This window comes from Helianthus annuus, chromosome 7, assembly GCF_002127325.2.
Source record: "Helianthus annuus cultivar XRQ/B chromosome 7, HanXRQr2.0-SUNRISE, whole genome shotgun sequence".
NCBI lineage: Eukaryota > Viridiplantae > Streptophyta > Magnoliopsida > Asterales > Asteraceae > Helianthus > Helianthus annuus.
Window position 1 is genome coordinate 35,176,008 of NC_035439.2, and position 9,395 is coordinate 35,185,402.

Here is a 9,395-nt window from a genome sequence, read left to right on the forward strand (position 1 = left end):
ATGTTGTTACCTTATTTGCCACTTGAGATAGGTTCGTGATTGTGGAATGGAACGACCCGTCAAACGAGCGATGGGTGGGATGTTGGAGATGGTTGTTGTCAAGTGAGACTCGCAGTTGGTGGCTCCAATAGGCAATATTAACTTGAACAAAACAATAGAGAATCGCTACCGCTCTGGTTTTTTTCGACAAAAGCACTGTCATGCTGATAACGTATTGTAAAACAATGGTCTATTAGCAACTAATATATAAGTATATAAACATGAGAACAAAACTATAAAATCATGTAGAGAATAGAACATGGAGAACTTTTATTCATTAATCTATCATCACCATATACAAATGCCTCTATATATTTATGCATATACATTAATACAAAAGAAATTGAAGAGATAGGAGTTATATATGTGGAGAGTCACCATATAAATGACTCATTCATAACATTTTCAAAGTTTTTTTTTGTCTTCAAGAAGGAAAAAAGGAGAAGTCACAAATTGTGACTTCTTGAGAAGGAGAAGTCCTTCTGAGAAGGAGAAGTCAAAAAGCTTAGCCAAACATGCCCTAAGCGAATCGGAGGTTTACTTGGTTGAAAATGATGAAGAATTTCTGACACAGAAACGTGGGTTTTTGTTGATTATACAGACAGATGAACGAATTTATTCCAAGAACGGGAGAGAAAGGGAGAGAGAAAGAATGGGGAGCCTGTACTTATCACCTCACAACAAAACCATCTACGTCGCCCTCACCGGCCGCCGCTCAGTAGCTCCTCCGTCACTCCTCCGTCGCCTGAATCGTCAGACCAGGTATATATACATACATGCATGTTGCTTATTTCGAATACTGGAAACACATTGGTCAATATTGAAGTTGGCTTCATTTGATTATAAAACTGTTTTATTTTTCGAGCAATATTCAAACCCTAATCTGTCCAGAACTCAAGAATCATGGGTTTTTAGGCAACTATAAATATTGATTTTAATATGGAAGGCGTTGATTCCACAAAATGGCAACAGAGAAGAAGATAAGAAAACTTCAACTAAGAAAACTTCAACGGAGAAGAATTGTGTTAGGGTTTGTAATTTCTTTCTTTGCGCAAAAGGTATGTTACTCATCCACAGTCATTCAGTCAATAACCTATTTCTATTTCTTTCTGGCTTTCACACGATCTTAGAGGTTGTAATTTTTGTTAGGGTTTGTAATTTCTTTCTGGCTCACCGACTGGTATGTCATTTGGACTTTGACGTTGACATGAATTTCAAAACAAGAATTATTGGATGGAAAGAGAGAAAGGCCTTTAATAATATTATGTATATAATGAGTTTCTTGCAGATTACTGAAAAACTAGGCTCCAATGTTCCTGTCATTACTAATTATTCCCGTAGAGTTATTGGAAGGGATGCGATTTCTGATGAATTCAAAGAGGTTTACTTGTTTTATAATCATAGATCTTTTTTATTTTATAGTTTTAGTAGGTTTTATTGCTAAGAAAGTAACGAATCAAATAACCTACATATTCAGTGGGAAGCTACTGAAGATTCTGGTGCCATAATCATGTTAATGGTTGGATATCTACTTGTGTGCTTAAATTGATCTTAATTTGATGCTTTTGTGTACGATAATTGCTATGCTTCGAGATGTTTGTTTCTTGTTTACATTTGTGTGCGTTTGGCCAGGCCAGTTGGTTTGTATGAAGACTTTATATTTCAAAAAAGAGCTTAATCGAATCTGGTATGTATTGTAATCATAAGATAGCGACATCATTTTGGTAATCATAACCTTTTTTATTCTTTTTGGTAGGCTCACTTTGGTAATTGAAGTTTCTTTTGTCCCCATTTGGTTAGTTTTTTAGCCACTATAAATCCTTTATACCTTTTTATCCATTTGAATTTTGTGAATACTCTCAAATAATTAGTTTATGTGCTCTTAAGGTGTTTTTGATGCTACACCTATGTACAACAACAGCGTATTGGAGGACATGTTTACGGAACAATGTGCAGAATTTATTAAAACGGCATTTACAGGATGGAAGGCTTTACAGGAGGCTTTAGTTTTGCTTAAGGTATGATGACATTCCATGTGAATTTTAAACTGTTCGAACAACAACAAGCTTAGCCTGAAACTAAACAAAGAGATCTAAAATAGGAAAGCTTTTAAATCATCATGAGAGTGATGCCCAAGGTTTCTACCATCACGTGATCATGTGAAGATGATTTGATAATATTCTGATGTGGAGAACATAACCCATATTGTTTTTTTCCTTTTCTTTTATTCAATTTTCTTTTTTATTTATTTTCTTATGAAAACGAATTTCAATAGATTCAGTTAGAAAGTTAAGCTTGAAATTTTGAATCTTTAAATTTACTTACAAACTTATATTAAAGTTTGGTTCAGATTTTGTACTTGGAATGACCAAGGCTATATAGTAACAAAAAAGCTGTCAACTATAAATAACATTTTTTATATATTTAAATTTGTGAAAACAATGCTCTAATTTTGTCATGGTATTGTTTCGGAAGTTGAATTCTCCGTTCGTTAATTGTTTGTGTTGAATTCAGATCTTTTTTGTTCAGATTAGACCGGCAGATCTGTTGAAATGAGGTAATTTCGGTAACTTCTATTGTTACATTCATTTTCAGTAGCTGTTGAATCGATAATTTGTGTTTTATTTAGTGTCTGAAGGTGAATTTGTGGTTAATTTTGTGATAATTTGTGGTAATTTTAGTCAATTAGGTTAGTTAGATAAAGTGGAAGGTGATGTTTTTGGTGTGAAGTGGAGTATTATTTGTGGAAATTTTTGGTGTTGATATGGATTTGATGCTGAAATTGTCGGGCGATTGATCCATAAGGAACGGAGGAGTGCAATGTTTTATCTAGGGAGACATTGTTGAGGGAGCATTGAGAATGCAAGGATGGAGGGTCTTTGATTTGGTGGGGGAAATCGATTCGGTGGCTGTGAACACCATGGTTGCGGGGGTTTGTTCATGTTTGGAACAAGCAGGTTATATATGTACTTATCGCTTTAATAGTGACACATAAGATGGTTATATATGTAACCACAGCATAACCGTCTCTCTATCTCTCTCCCACTATATTTAGTGAGCACTACGTACAAACGATTTATGCTTATTTGCAGCCATGGGAAATAACAAACCGAATCAATATTTGGAATGCGAGTTGGCTCCTAAATGCGATAGAGTTGGGGTTGATAACTTCATTCGTGCAAAGTAAGTTTCTCTTTCAACCCAAAATTTTTTTAGCCATCTTTTTTAGTTAATACTTAATCATCGAGTTTTTTTTTTTTTTTTGAATTTCGATGTTGATTATGATCTGATTGATCGGTTTTGATGTGTATACATGAACAAAATGTTTTGGCGGTCGCGACAGAAGAACCAAAAGTATTTTCAGAAACCTCAACCTTTAAAGATTGTATAATTATTATTAGGTGAAAATTGAACGTATGAAAGTAATATTAAAGGGAAAAACAATCTGATTTATGAAGAAATTGTTTTATTCTGTTTTTAATTTTTATTTGTTTGTAATAAATTTATTGGGGAAAACTTTCAGGCCAAGAAGAATTTGAAGGTGATGAGACCGAGATATAGTTGGTGTGCAAAAGCAAGTGAGTTGAGGCCCCTTCTAATTTCTTATTTGACATACATTACAATTTTAATATATACAATTAAGGGTTCTGGAACATTTTAGATTTATTAAAGCAAGATATGCTGACGATTTAAATTGTATTCTTCGCTGGTACCAAAAGTCTAAAATTTTGTAATACAATTAGCATTTACTTAAAAATTTATACAAACAAATAACGTTAACATTTATTAATTAATAAAAATGATTATAATCTCTATCTATATGATAAGAGATCATGTAAGGAATTTTGTACAAATGTAGGAGAGAATCATGACCACACATTTGTTTTGCTCAATTTAAGGAGGGAAGGGTATGATAGTCAACAAAATACTTCAGGTGTTTACTGTAGGACCGGTTTTGACACCGTTCGATTCCGTAACGAACGTTCGACGTGCGGAATCCGTGAACGTGCGTGACCGAACACACAATAACGTACTAGAACCATGATTTTATTGAAGAATATGACGTGTACGATACAAAAAATCACGTAGAGAGAGTTTTCTCTCTCTAGACTTTCTCTCTCTAAACTTCAATCTCTAAATCACAAATGAGCAAAAGTCTTTAAACTAATACTATCACTCCCTATTTATAGGCCAAGGCTTTTAATGAAACTTTTCATTAATTACAAGATTGCCACCTTGCCTTTTGACTAGATATAACACTATAAAGACTTGATTTCTTCGGTTTCTCGCTACGGCTCGGATTGACGAAGGCGATAGACATTAATGCACTAACAATCTCCCCCTTGGATATTGCCGCAGTCAATCTCGTAGCGTCTTGTCTTTCTCTTTCTCGAACAGAATCCCCGTGGATCTGTCTTCGAGCTTCCGTTGCTCCCCCTTTCGGTAGTCTCTTTCTTCAGGCTCCCCCTTTCGTCAAGCTTCCGTGCTTTTGGGATCGACGCCTGGCTTTCGGTAGCAACAGAATCAGAAACCTACACATCTCAAACACACAATTATAACAAACAATATTGTGATTCAACTAAATGAATCAACTAAACATTTGAGAATCTTTCACATTTAAAATTTAACAAAATTCGAAACATTCCAAATTCTGATTCAACATTACAAACCAATTAACCAATCCAACTGTTCATCTTGTTTAGCCTTTGAGATTTTGAATATCAGCTTTTCAACATCAGTTGTCGAAAATCTTTTTGGATTTTTCATACTATGAAACATAAATGCAATAGCAGAAATTAAATGCAGAAATGAAATATGTACAAACATATTTTTGTGAGTTTTTGCAAGAGGATCATATCAGTTTTTGAGACATATCACCAACACCGTTAAGCTTTTAAACATTTCAAGTTTTAAACAATTTACCTAGATTGTCAGTATATTGGTCCACTTTAAAATTTTCACACAAATTTCAATTGATTCGAGATACGATTTTAGAAACTTGAACTTAAATGTGTATCACTCCACTTGAATATACTCCCGTATCCAGATCCCAATGTTCAGTCTTACAGGTGAGTATACCACAGATGATATCTGTTAAGGGGTAAATTGCGAGGGCCGTGAGAGCTCAGGTCGATACTTCCGTATACGCAGAGAGATGACGGCTTCGACTTTTGGTGGGTCCCCTTTAGAGGATCTTTTGTTACAACAGCAGTGACTATCAATTTTATTGTTTTATCAACTTGCTGAGGGTTGCGCTTATATTTCAAAGCATTTTGCATAAAGTATTATTCGGGGACTAGGTCAGTATTTCCATACAGCAGAAGTCCCGGAATAATACCCCAGATATCACTGAGTATAAAGACCTAGTATCTCAGAAAGAGGGATCTTTCAAACAAGATTTCGGGGGTTACCCATATATCCAAGAATAGTTACCCACGAATTAAGCAAGTTTGAATTTAGGTTTATATCTCATTTCAATTTACTAAGTGTGCAAAAATCTACCGACACATCCGTAGTAAGATTGTTTATCACATTTAAACATTACATATCTTTAGCGTGTTGTGATAGACCACTGATGTACTATCATTTCCTCTTTTATGCAACAAAAACTCATTTTTGATTTTTCAATGGTTTTTGACATTTTCAAATTTTCTAATTTTTTTAAAAATTTTTCTCCCCCTAAAATCAAAATATATTTCAATTTTGATTTTCTGGGAAAATTTGAAACAAACTGTACAAACTTGACAACTTGATGTGAATCACTTCAATTCTCCATCTACCTGGCATAAACAATCAGAACTCCCCCTCACAACAAACTATTTTCCCATTATGATTTCAAAACACTTAAGTTTGTTTTAATCAAAATGGTTTTTCCGGAAAAATAGTTTCGTGTGTCATTCATAAACTCGGGGTTTCATCACCTTGTTTTTCAAATTATCACTTGTAGGAAAGATGAATCAAGTACAACTTAATGTCCTTAATTTATCTTTTGAAAGTCGAAATATCACCGAAGTGAATTTCTCAAGAAAGATGCCGATTCCTACTCCCCAATTACCAACCTGGGAGTTCCGGCAAGTCAGTTTTTCTATTTGAATAATTTCACCCAAGCCTGACTGTCCTTGGTGATTTTGAATTCTTGTTCAACAATGGTGGAAAATTTGCATCATCCATTGTTAAACCTGAATTCTCAGATTTTACCTCAACAAATGGCTCTTCTGGTTTTGACACACCAGAATCATTGCCTGAGTGTGGCTTGTCTGACTTTGATGAGCCAGATTCATCGCCGACAACTTTCTTTTTCTTCTTTCTCTCTTCTGTCCTCAAATTTGTATCTGATGAATTCATCTTGCTTGATTTTGCAATCGAAGGAGTCAATTCATCAGAACTCTTATTCTTACCAACAGATGAACCCGAGGACAAAATCCTTTCGAGATACTCTCTCGCCTTCTTCCTCTTCTTTCGCAGTCTGTCTTTCTGCCCCTGAGAAAGCTTCACTTTCTTTTCTTGATCTTTAGGTTCTTGAACCTTCTGTTCTTTGGGCTTGACATTGACTGTTTTCTTTGCCAACTTCTGAGAATTAACCCTCAATCTTTCACTTGATTTCCTTGGGCAATCTCTGGCAATGTGACCTATGATTCGACATTCATAGCATCTCCTCGTTTCAAAACTCTTACTCTTGCAGTTAACAGCAATGTATCCTTGAAAACCACATTTGTAGCACACTCTGTTATCGTACCATGTACCACCTTCACACCAAATGCTCAGATCATAGCATTGTCTGGCTTTGTGGTAATCATCATTCCTCTTGTAAACTGGATTTGATGCTTGAGCACTGTGGTCCGACCTGCACCACTTATTGCCAACAATTTTTGAGTTTTGATTTTTCAATTTTTGTGATTTTTGATTGCAATTGGATGATTGATCTGATGAGCTTTTATTTTCATTTTTAAATTTTTTCAAATTTTTAACTTTTTGTTTCTGTTCTACAATCTTCTTAACAGGTTTTTGCTTTGAGCATTCACCTATTTCAGTAGATTGCAAAACAGTATTTTTAAATTTTTCTTTTAATTTCAAAAACAATTTTTGTTTTTCAATTTTTTCATTTTCATCATCAGATTTCTCATCACAATCTTCAATTTTGACTTTGTCAAAATTTGTGACATTGACACTTATTGGAACAGAATTGATCGGTTCTGGACACACATATGGTGCAGAAGTCACAAAACCTTTCAACTTATTTTCTAACTCAGCAATTTTGTTCCGATCACTTTCAGCTTCTTTTTCAAGCTGAATGATTTTAGCAAGATGAGAATTTATTGCAATTTGTTTTTCAAGATTATTTTTACCAAAAATATCTTTCTCATCTTCTAAAATCTTTATTTGAATTTGAAAATCTCTTTCAATTTTTACTTTTTCATTTTCTAAATTTTTTATTTGAATTTTCAAAACATTTTCTGAATTTTAAAAATTTTTGTTTTCAAATGTCAAACTCTCTAAATCCTTCAAGAGTTTGGCATTTTCAGATTTTCACAATTTAAGCACTTTTCAGTTATCTTTACAGCTTCAGCTTTCTTCTCAACCTTGATAGCTGAAATATCTTTAACCTGCTCCTCTTCCTCTTGAACAATTTCCTTGGATTTGAATTTTACTTCATCAGTTGCTTCTTTATGTCACACCCCGACCACGTAGAACATACAAAACGTGGCGGAAACGTCGGGGGGTGTTGTAACAGAATCAATTGTTTCAAATCCATGGCGAATGAAGTTTCGTTTTATAAATCAAACATGAAGGTTTACATTGTCTAAACAAGAATCAAAGTGTACATAACATAAATTAACTAGTTCTTGTCTCGTTTTAAGTCACTAAGGCACAGGTCCGCCTAAGTATGTCTTGATAAGTCCTATGCATCATCTCCTGAAAACACATGTGAAAATAGGTACGTCAGCATAAAAATGCCTGTGAGATACATTGGTTTTGTGAAAACGGAATTCATGACTTGAGTTTGAGAAAATGTTTAGTCATGAACCTCGTATTTTGCTTTGTCTTGTAAATCATTTGAAAAACGGTAAGATCAAATGATATGTATAAATAAGAGAACAATGCATGGTTAACTGAATAACCATGTAAAAAGAGTTTGTATAAGATTTGTTGTTTGTAAATCAATGTCTTCTGAAAAGCGTGTTATTTGTATAAAATGTTCTATGTTTCAAATTTGAAATGATTCAAATAACGCTACGATATGTAATACCATACAAACACTTATATATAGGAAGTCCCAGCGGCGTATCCACCATGCTTGTATCATATTACACATGCCTCGTTACTTAAATCACTTACTCAAACCAAACCATCAAGATGAAATGTTTAACAACGGTAGAAATGTTCATGTATAGTCAAATGTCTATTGTCAAATGTAATCCATGTCAACGGATACAACTGGTTTACACGGTTCAATGGTTACAGACGGTTCATGAAATTGAAGGGTTAAGACGGTTCACATAGTCAAATGGTTACAACGGTTCAAAATGTAGTGTAATGTGTTCATATGCTGGATGAGCATATGCAACAGTAATGCAATGTGAAACAATGTACTACGTATGCACACAATGGGCGTACGTAGCATGAAATGTATTGTAGAGTACAACGGTTCAAAATGTAGTGTGATGTGTTCATATGCTGGATGAGCATATGCAACAGTAATGCAATGTGCAACAATGTACTAAGTATGCACACAATGGGCATACATAGCATGTAATGTAAAACAATGTACTAAGTACGCACACAATGGGCATACATAGCATGTGATGTAAAACGATGTACTAAGTACGCACACAATGGGCATACATAGCATGAAAATGTAATGTAAAGTGTTGTGCTAAGTATGCACACGATGGACATACATAGCATAAACACAATGAAATCATGTACTATATATGTACTATTGAACATAGCAAGTATATGATGTGAAAACAGGAAAGCATGAAAGTAACAGATAGGCACATGTGTTTCACCCCAAAACAGTTTAGAAAACAGTAAAAGAGGGGTTCAATGTACTCACCTGAGATTGCTTTGGAGTTCTTGTATAATAACCAGATAATGCTAAAGATCACGGGATATCAAACGGCACCTAATAGGTAGCTATGTTAATATACCGGACCAAATCGGAAGGATCGGACAGTACGCGGGTTCGAAAACCAAACGAGTATGGAGACTCGTGTAATATGGTTTAACAAAGCCTACATACTAAAATGAAACTTAACCTAAGTGCTTACGGTCCATCACGACCCGTTTAGGTAGCTTATGCTACCTTACGCGTCGTTCGCGTAGAACGCGTCTGGAACGCCTAACATCGTGAC

The 9,395-nt window shown here is 34.6% G+C and overlaps 1 long non-coding RNA gene across 14 annotated transcripts; it reads left to right on the forward strand.

Moving 5' to 3' along the window:
* The first annotated feature begins 434 nt into the window (after positions 1-434).
* LOC110884072 lies at positions 435-3,738 on the forward strand. Of its 14 annotated transcripts, none has more exons than XR_004863442.1 (7): positions 435-1,558; positions 1,672-1,726; positions 1,796-1,834; positions 1,911-2,057; positions 2,554-2,596; positions 3,132-3,222; positions 3,563-3,738. It is a non-coding gene; the product is annotated as an uncharacterized LOC110884072 (long non-coding RNA). The 14 variants fall into 14 exon arrangements; XR_004863443.1 differs by having other exon boundaries at positions 1,927-2,057; XR_004863441.1 differs by having other exon boundaries at positions 435-1,420; positions 1,517-1,558; positions 1,672-1,834.
* The last annotated feature ends 5,657 nt before the right edge of the window (positions 3,739-9,395 follow it).